This window comes from Dreissena polymorpha, chromosome 4, assembly GCF_020536995.1.
Source record: "Dreissena polymorpha isolate Duluth1 chromosome 4, UMN_Dpol_1.0, whole genome shotgun sequence".
NCBI classification, from domain to species: Eukaryota; Metazoa; Mollusca; class Bivalvia; order Myida; family Dreissenidae; genus Dreissena; species Dreissena polymorpha.
The window spans coordinates 18218602-18228971 of record NC_068358.1 but is presented as its reverse complement, the minus strand read 5'-3'; the positions used below and the strand labels follow the sequence as shown (position 1 = coordinate 18228971).

Genomic DNA, 10370 nt, shown 5'->3' with positions numbered 1-10370 from the left:
CCTTGCTGACCAAGAAATGCAGTAATGACTTGGTTATGAATACCCAGAGCATGCTACATCCATGCTGACACAGAAAGGCAGTAATGACTATGCTGTGAACACCCAGAGCAAGATATATCCATGCTGACACAGAAAGGAAGTAATGACTATGCTGTGAACAACCCAGAGCAAGATATATCCATGCTGACACAGAAAGGCAGTAATGACTATGCTGTGAACACCCAGAGCAAGATATATCACTGCTTGACACAGAAAGGAAGTAATGACTATGCTGTGAACACCCAGAGCAAGATATATCCATGCTGACACAAAAGGCAGTAATGACTATGCTGTGAACACCCAGAGCAAGCTACATCCATGCTGACACAGAAAGGAAGTTATGACTATGATGTAAACACCCAGAGCACAATACATCCATGCTGACACAGAAAGGCAGTAATGACTATGCTGTGAACACCCAGAGCACGCTACATCCATGCTGACACAGAAAGGAAAGTAATGACTATGCTGTGAACACCCAGAGCAAGATATATCCATGCTGACACAGAAAGGCAGTAATGATTATGCTGTGAACTCCCAGAGCAAGATAAATCCATGCTGACACAAGAAAGGCAGTAATGACTACGCTGTGAACACCCAGAGCACAATACATCCATGCTGACACAGAAAGGCAGTAATGACTTGGTTGTAAACACCCAGAGCACAATACATCAATGTGACTCAGAAAGGCAGTAATGACTTGGTTGTGAACACAGAACACGATACACCAATGCTGACACAGAAAGGCAGTAATTACTTGCTGTGAACACAGAGCACAATACATCCATGCGGAAACAGAAAGGCAGTCATGACTATGCTGTGAACACCCAGAGCACGATAAATCCATGCTGACACAGAAAGACAGTAAAGACTTGGTTGTAAACACCCAGAGCACAATACATCCATGATGACACAGAAAGGCAAGTAAAGACCTTGTTGTAAACACTAAGAGATCCATACATCCATGGGGTGTGCCACAGCCCGAATTACGCCCACTATTGTGAACAAGGTGCTTAAAGTGAACATGTCTGGTTTTGGTATGAGGACTTAGCACTCCAAGCCTAAAAGGCCTCGCATTGAATTGATGCAGAGAAGGCATTGAAAAATAACAGCAGTTTTGTTGTGTGGTCCAGTACGCCCTTCGACTCTCAATCTGAAGAAAGAAGAACTCAAACTCGGCTCTTATCAATATCAGCAAGGCCAGCATGTCATATCAGCTTCTTGAGGCTTCAGGTGAGACCTTACGTGTTAATTATTTTGTTGAAATAGGGGCCGAAATTCAGCCCAATTCTCATCTCAAAAAGTCTATATCCATGATTACTGGCTTAAGTTCTCAATTCATGGTTTCCTGGAAGAAAAAGAATGTTTTGATAGGTTGCAACATTGAATTAATCAGAACTCAAATTCAGCCTTTGGCAATATCCCGAGGCCAGCATATCAGCTCAGCTTCTTGAGCTTCAGGTAAGATCATACAGTGTTATTCATTTTGTCGAAATTGGGGCCAAAATTGAGTCCCATTCCTAATCTTAAACAGTTTATTTTTTCCATAATTACTGGCTTAAGTTCTCAATTCAAGATTTTGACCCCAAACAATGTTTTAATAGGTTACAAATTGAGTTTGTTTCCTTATGCAGCTCTATAAGTTGAACCTTTGTGCAATTATCTTGATAGCACTTATTCTATTTTTTTAAATTATGTTTAGCAAAATCTACAACCATTTTTCCAATTAAATTCAAAACACTATGATTTTTTACGAATTGTCCCAATCCAAAAATGGTTAAAATAAACTCTGCACAAAGCTAGTCCCTAGTTATAGCACATATAAAAGTTTTTTATCAGAATAACAGGCGAAGTTTAGGGGGGAATATAGGAGTGAACTTGTCTGTCGGTCTTTCGGCCTGTCTGTCGGTCCGTATTAAGTGTCTGCTCTCTAATTCAAATAGTTTTCATCCGATCTTCACCAAACTTGGTCAGAAGTTGTATCTACATGATGTCTAGGCCAAGTTCGAACATGGGCCTTGTCGGGTTAAAAACTAGGGCACGGGGTCACTTGGTGCGTTTTTAACATTCTGCATGTTGTCCGCTCTCTAATTCAAGTAGTTTTCATCCAATCCTCACCAAACTTGGTCACAAGTTTTTTCTAATATCTCTAGGACAAGTTTGAACATGGGCCATTCCGGGCCTTAAAAACTAGGTCACCGGGTCACTTTGTGCATTTTTAACATTCAGCATGTTGTCCGCTCTCTAATTCAAGTAGTTTACATCCGATCTTCACCAAACTTGGTCTGAAGTTTTATGGAGATGATCTTAAGGCCAAGTTAGAACATGGGCCTTTCTGGGTGAAAAACTAGGTCAAGGGGTCACTTAGTGCATTTTAAAAATTGAGCATGGTGCCCGCTGTTTTTGTGAAGACGACATGCAAAATATTATGTATCAATGGGGCTTGTGGGGGTATTCGTCACATCTGTGACAAAGCTCTAGTTTGCTTATTTCACTAAGTTTAATTACTATTTTGAACTCACATCTATTGTTTCTTATTAAATGCCATACAGTTGTATCGTCACACATTTAAAGTTGTTAAGTCTCAGGTATAAGTCATAAACTGTCACATTTAAAGGTGTGCAGACTCACACTTAAATACTAGTACGTAGATTGTAACATTTAAAGTTGTGTTGTCTCACATTTTAAATTGCTGAGTATCACATTTAAAATTATGTAGTCTCAAATTTAAAGTTCTATAGTCACACAATTAAAGGTGTACTATCTCACATTCTAAATTGCTCAAGTTATGCCTGTTTTTGATTTACAAAAAATAAATACACAACACATGTATAACACCTTGCTACAAAACCAAAAATTTCAAGTTGGTGCGCGTAAAAATTGATTCTACGTTATTAAGAAATTCAGCACGAAGACATCTTGCGTCAGACTACCAAGCCTCCTATCAATATCTCCTCCCATGTTGGCTTCATCAACACTTCCAACAGAGCCTTGGTGAGTTCGACTTCCGTCTCAGCATCGATGTCGCTTAGCAACAATTGGATGATGGGCGTCGACAAATTAGGCCGGACAAGTCGCTCAAACTGAAACGATCTGATCCAACAGGTAGAGCAGGCATTGCGTGACACGTCCGTTAATGTGACTGACCTCATTATGTTGTTCTCGAATAATGTGAACCTTAGGCCTGGAGAGCAGTTTGCGATTGACGCCATTCAACAACAGTTGTTGTTGGCAATTCTCTGGTTTGGGGTGGGGACTTCGGCGTCAGGACTCGCTCCATCTCTGTCCATGGCCCAGTCGCAGCAGCAGCAACAAGAAAAATAAGTAGTATCTTAGGGGTGTTCTGGGATATGGGGCTTCATGTATGTGCTTAAAGTGTCATCCCAGATTAGCCTGTGCAGACTGCACATACATAAAGTCCTATTAAAGTGTCATAGTCTTATTAAAGTGTCATCCCAGATTAGCCTGTGCAGACTGCACATACATTAAGCCCTATTTTCCCAGAATGAGGCTCATATAGTTCACTTAACATCAGTATTTTATGTGCCTGAAAAGTTCCTAGCATAAAATGGGAATTATGTGCTTTTACATTGATCACACTTAGTACATAAAATGCAAATAGCACTTGATCTGATATCAATTTTAATCATAGAAGGTAAGGGCATTAAGTTTTGTATAATTTCGACCAAAATTAAGCCCCTGAACCAAAAGTTTATCCTTGCATAAAAATCTGCTTTAATAGAATTGTTAAATTATATTTAATTTTAGTAAAATAATTATGTAAAAGCCTTCAGCTCATTTTAAAAGTCTTTTCGTCATTTATTTTCAACGTTTATTTAAATTCTTGGATTTTGTTTTAAGAGCCTGTTCCTACAGGAACCTATGCAATCATAGATCGGTACCTAGCTGAACAACAGGCTGTATGGTCAGCTGGTCCCAGACGCCCAGTGACACTTCCTGGCCCAGGACCTTGGGGCAAATGCTCAACTATACCTACCCGCAGGGTGGAGCCACTCTGAACCTGGGGCTCCATACTTTCTTGGCCAGGGGCCAAGTTTACCTTGTCAATAAGGTACATGTAGGTTGGTAATGTACATGTAATTAACTATTTATAACATGCAGTGTTTCACTCATTTTTAATTTTAGTTTTAATTCAAACAGTTTGTGTTAAATATTGATAAAACTCTATCCTGGCTGCTAACTTAAACAAATCATTTATGTAAGTGTTAAATATTTATAATAGCCGCCATTTGTATTGCCTTGAAAGGGCTCAGTGGGGGGGAGGCGTACACATGTGTACTTGTCTGCAATTCTACTCGTCCTTACTTTCATCCTTATGTCCGTCCCACCTTTCTAGTGTTGCACATAACTTATTATAATAATAAATATTAGTTCCAGAGGGACACAAAATGTTTGTATCAAGTGTACAATATATAGAAGGCTATGTTTGTATCAAGTGTTTAGTTTAAAGCCCATTTGTTTCAAGATCCTTCAAACATACTTTATTTCTTAAATATTGTTATCACTCAAACGACATTGATTTACTTCTTATATAACTGATGCCATTTCAGAATGCAATTAAATTATTTTGTTTACAGGGACACATTCCTTGGATGCCCTAAGGTTTCTCTATCTGTTCACAAAGGCTTTATACTCACAAGTTCAAGCCCAGTGAGCGATGTTCACATTATCAAACTCTGCATATCAATAGGTAAGTCACCTTGCCATTGCAAAAGGGGCCACTGTGCAAAGCATTCAGGAGACCCAGTTGTAATAGCCTAAACCTTTTGCTTTCACAAATACCCAATAGGTAAAACCCAATACAAACTAGCAAACTGGGTTTCTGCTCTTCAATAAATTGACCAGTTTATCTAATCTAAGTTTAAGGGTTCAGCCACAAACTACTTTATCTTATAAAGAAATGTAAAGACAGTGCACAAGTTCAAAGCTAAACCCTCAAATTTGCATTTAAAATTTAACATCTAGAGTTATATTAAACTCAAAACCACAACAACAACAACAGCAAACAATTTCTCAGCAGGTACCAACATATCTGACTCTTTCACTCTTTACAAAATCATGTTCCATATGAACTGTAAATATGGTTCTTAAACTAACATTGAATTACAAAGAGGGATCAGTGCTGTTTGTACCTTTTAGTTTAGGGGGGTAAACAGGAGTGAACTTGTCGGTCTGTTTGTCGGTCTGTCCGTATTAAGTGTCCGCTCTCTAATACAAGTTGTTGTCATCCAATCTTCACCAAACTTGGTCAAAAGTTGTATCTAGATGATCTCTAGGCCAAGTTTGAACATGGGCCATGAGGGCAAAAAACAAGGTCACGGGGTCACTTAGTGCGTTTTACACATTCAGTTTGGTGTCCGCTCTCTATTTCGATTACTTATCATCCGCTTTTCACCACACTTGGTCAGGCTTTTTATATAGATAATCTCTAGGCCATGATCGAACATGGACCATGCTGGTCCAAAAACTAGGTCATGGGGTCACTTAATGCGTTTTACACTTTCAGTTTGGTCTCTGCTCTCCATTTCAAGCACTTATCATCCCCTCTTCAAAAAACTTGGGCAGAAGTTTTATTTAGATGATCTGTAGGTCATGTTCGAACATGGGCCATGCCGTGCGAAAAACTAGGTCACGGGGTCATGGGTGCATTTTACACATTCAGCATGGTGTTCCCTATTTCAAGTTATTTTCATCCGCTCTTCAGGTGGGGGAGTTCGTCACGTCTGTGTCAAAGCTCAAGTTTTTTTAAAGTTAATATCTTCTTGAGAGAGTATTGTGTTGCCAGGGTTGAACCCGCATTTTGATGATTTTTATGAAATGCTAGTAAATTCTTAAAAATAGTTGTCTTAATTGACACATGACATACTTAATTGCAGAAACCCTGATATCAAAGCATTGAGCTTGTTCTTGAAGCATTTGCACCAGCGACAGTCATCATCTCGAGTTACTGGCATCTCTATGGTGTGAAACCCTCCGTCTTTGAACATCATAACAGCACATGAACCAGTGGCACTCATCATCTCAAGATTCTGGTATATCCATGGTGCAGGACCCTCGGTCTGCAAAGATCTTGCAGAGCGAACCTCAGGTGAGTATTCAAGTCGTGTGAATGTTTTTAGCATGCCCCCAAGTCCACAGATGTGTAGATTCATGTAGATTTACCTGTGTCCGTCCATACGTGCATCCATTTGTTGAATTTGTATGTCAAGTCTAAACTCAAAAAGTATTGCTTCTAGTTTGATTAAAACAAAGATATTTGCAAAACTGTGAACTTGCCTTCTTTTGTATTTTGGTTCTTTTTCTTTTACATAAGTGGAATTTTGAGACTAAAGTAAAATGTGGGTGCATGGTGGCAAACCCTTTTTACTACTTCTCAAAAGATATTTGAGTCCAATGGCAAAATGTATCTTCATCAAATCTTAATCCAAATTGTTTGGTAATAAAATGGTCATACTTCAATATAAATATGTATTATCAATTATTATTTTATAAATAATCTCAGGACCTTCATTTCCTCTATGGATTCAAATCGGATTAGTTGTAAAACCTTGAAATACCAAGTCATGTGCTTGTTCTTGTTTTTTTTCATCGGTATCAAAAATAAAATGAAATACTGGCGTTTACAGTAACAAGTATTTCTTGTTTTCAGATGCCATTTGATGAAATCAAACCATTCAATCAGAAACACAGCCTGTTGCAGCAGTTGTTACCATATTGACCCCAGTCAAACCTAAGAAGTCCATAGATAAATACTTTTTTAGATGTGCTAGTCTTTACGTACCTCCAGGTTTGTTCAGCACTTACTCTGACTCTTTGAATTTAATGACGGGTGAAAATGAATGACCTTGTTCAGTTCGAAATGACACATCACAACAATTCAAGTGGAAAGCCAGAAAGTCATGTCAACAGCCACATTTTGTATGTGTAACAGCCAAGTTGTTTTCAAAGAAAAACAATATTTTACATTTTATTTTTTATTTGACCAATGTTTCATGGGAATTATGATGCTGTCAGTCTCTTTATGTTGAAAGTTTTGGTTAAAAATAGCATGTTAATTTTTTTTTTTTAAAGCACACATATTGCATTTGTATCCAATGTCTTTGTCTGTATAATGAATTTTTCACTACATATTTTGATCCTTATAATGGTATATGTATGGGAAAAACAATTTTATCAAAGATATTCTAAGATTGTCAAGTCTGTTTAAATGATGCTGGTAACTTTGACAAAATTGAAAAAAAAGGAGTATTTTCATATTATAAGATATGTTTCAGTTGTCTGTTTTTACCCGTAATATAGATAAGCTAATTTAATGAATTGTTCACGAAGGTTTATAACTTTTACGCTTCAGCTTTTTCTGTCTTTTAATCCTTCCGAAAACAATACTAGTCAATTTGCTGATTTGGGTCGGTATTCGATCATGAATCTTGTTTAGTAGCATACTATTTCATTGGAATAATAATACATTCTGGGAAAAATTATTTAATCTAACTAAAATTATTGATTCTGTAAATACCACTTTGTTGATTTCAATGGATATTGTTTGTAAAATTAATATAGTATGACTATTGCGTGTTTGGGAAAGCTTTTAATGAAACTGAGTATTATAAAAAACAAAAAAACAAATAAAGAGTTTTATGAAAATTGTCAAAACTTATTATTGTTAATTTGTGTTGTTAGATCATAGATGTGTATGCTCACAATTGTTAAACTTTGTTTTTGGACACAATAGTTTATTATGCGTATCCTCTTTAATAAGTGAGTAACTTAATCAAGATTTATTGATCACTGTATATATTCTGTAGGTATATTTTGCCATTTATACATAAAGCAACTGTAGAACAATTGTATTTTAAATGTAAATTATTCTTGTATTGTTGCCATTTGTATAATATAAACTAACTGTTTACCTTAGTTTGTAAAAACCTTTGTAAAAAAACATTTCCTGTGTGAATGCTCATATATATATTAAACTGTTAAAATAATGCACAGTACCAGAAAAAAATAGTCAATTACACAGTAAGGGAAAGTGTTGTCATATGCTAACAATTGTATAAAATTGCAATTGTCTCTATTTGTAATAATAGAGAGCAATATTATTTGCTTAAAAAATAAAGATGTCTGCTTTGTAAATTAATAATTGTGTTTACATCTCAACATAACATATACGCTGATAAAAAAAATTTACATTTCATTTAGTTTTGTAACAGCGCATTTGACCTTTCACGTTGACCATCCCACACTTGCTGTCAGTGCAGTGCCTTCATTAGGGTCATTTTTATGCTCCTGGTAGGGTGGCATATAGCAGTTGAACTGTCCGTCAGTATGTCAGTCTGTCCTTTTGTCCGAAAAAAACTTAAACATTGGCCATAACTTTTTGAATATTGAAGATAGCAACTTGATATTTGGCATGCATGTGCATCTCATGAAGCTGCACATATTGAGTGGTGAAAGGTGATGGTCAAGGTCATCCTTCAAAGTCAAATGTCAAATTTATTGCGTCTGTCCGTCCGTCCAAAACTTTAACATTGGCCATAACTTGTTCAATATTGAAGATAGCAACTTGATATTTGGCAGCCATGTGTATCTCATGGAGCTACACCTTTTGAGTGGTAAAAGGTCAAGGTCATCCTTGAAGGTCAAAGGTCAAAAAAAAAATCAAAGTGGCGTTCCTATGAAGCTGCACATTGTGAGTGGTTCAAGGTCAAGGTCATTAGTCAAGGTCATCCTTCAAGGTCAAAGGTCAAAAAAATAATCCAAAGCGGCGTTTTCATGAAGCTGCACATTGTGAGTGGTGTGAGTTCAAGGTCAAGGCCAACCGTCAAGGTCATCCTTCAAGGTCAAAAGTAAAAAAAAATTCAAAGCGGCGTCCTCATGAAGCTGCACATTTTGAGTGGTGGACGTTCAAGGTCAAGGTCATCCTTCAATGTCAAAGGTAAAAAAAAAAATCAAAGCGGCGCAATAGGGGGCATACTGTGTTTCTGACGAACACATCTCTTGTTTGTAAATATCCCACTGTTTAAGTTCAGCAAATGTTTTAAGACCAGATTTCCTTAAACTTGGGGGTGTTATTATTTTACTTTTATTGAATGCATGAAACATGTGTGTTCCGTTGTTGAATAGCTAAACATAGCTTGATGTGTGTAGATTGTGTGACAAATGTTGATCAAATTGTTACATAGAAAAAAACACAATCTTAGTTAACTTGTATGTGTTAAATACCAAACACAAATATAAGTATTTTGTAACAATATAAGTATTGTCTTTATTTGAAATACAGAATGAAATGCAATTTTAAAACATGTCTTTATATGTTCATCTTCTCCAAATAAGCATTTTGAATAAGCAAATATAATATCTCTATGGAAAGTATCAGTAGGCCCCATGCAATCGCTTGTGTACCTCATATTGATCAGGGTCTTTCTAAATTACTTCATGATTGGTTATCCCTGTCTGAATTGTGAAAAAAGCTTCAAAATCGTGAGATAACTGTTAAGAGGATTTCAATATTAAAAGTTAAAATGGTATCTTAACTGTAACCGTACATCTGTTGCATTTATTTTAACATGTTTATATGTTCTGGCTCCCTGAGTTTTATATTGTTTATAATCTTGCATATTTAATTGTGTTTTATAAGACAAACATCATTATACTGATAATGTTGTTTTTGTCCAACATTTCTATGTATACAAGTTGTATGTAAATAATTAAATATGTTTATGTTGATGATATGTATTTCCCGATCTAAGTTTGATGTTGAACTCTCAATAAACGACATGTTTTGCCAATTAAATCCCGAATGATTGTCTTGTCACTTATATATAACTTGCCTCTATTGAACATGGGGAGCTCATGTTGTTTTATTTTGACTGTCATTCCGTCTGTTAGTCCTCCAGCACACTTTAACCTCATGCATAATTTACCATATCAATCATTGACAACAATACAAAATATAAAATCTCCATAGGAATAATGAAACTCCGGAGGCGGTATCCGATAAAACAGTACTTACACCCGCTTATCTCTTACCTAAGACAAGCGACTAATTGCCTATACAACACAGGGCAATACCAAGGACATACCTTGAACCATTAACATAATTAAAACTAAAACACGGTCTTGGACATGTCTATATCAATCATGTGGGATTTCCATTGTTATTAAGTTTATTAATGTAACTACATGTAAAATATAACGGTAAACAAATGAGGAATGTATGGTAAAACACCGTCATGCCAAGATGTTAGCTTTCAGTATATAAATACCTTAATGCTGCTTAATTTATGCTTTTTATTGTACTCTTGGTGAAA

At 36.3% G+C, this 10370-nt stretch overlaps 1 long non-coding RNA gene across 4 annotated transcripts; it reads left to right on the top strand.

Annotated features, from left to right (window-relative positions):
- The first annotated feature begins 1277 nt into the window (after nucleotides 1-1277).
- Nucleotides 1278-9853, top strand: LOC127880331 (uncharacterized). 4 transcript variants are annotated; one of them, XR_008049527.1, is made up of 6 exons: nucleotides 1278-1500; nucleotides 2939-3144; nucleotides 3901-4121; nucleotides 4638-4750; nucleotides 5937-6148; nucleotides 6710-9853. It is a non-coding gene; the product is annotated as an uncharacterized LOC127880331 (long non-coding RNA). The 4 variants fall into 4 exon arrangements; XR_008049528.1 differs by lacking the exon at nucleotides 1278-1500 and having other exon boundaries at nucleotides 1673-3363; XR_008049525.1 differs by lacking the exon at nucleotides 1278-1500 and having other exon boundaries at nucleotides 1735-3144.
- Nucleotides 9854-10370: the final 517 nt, after the last annotated feature.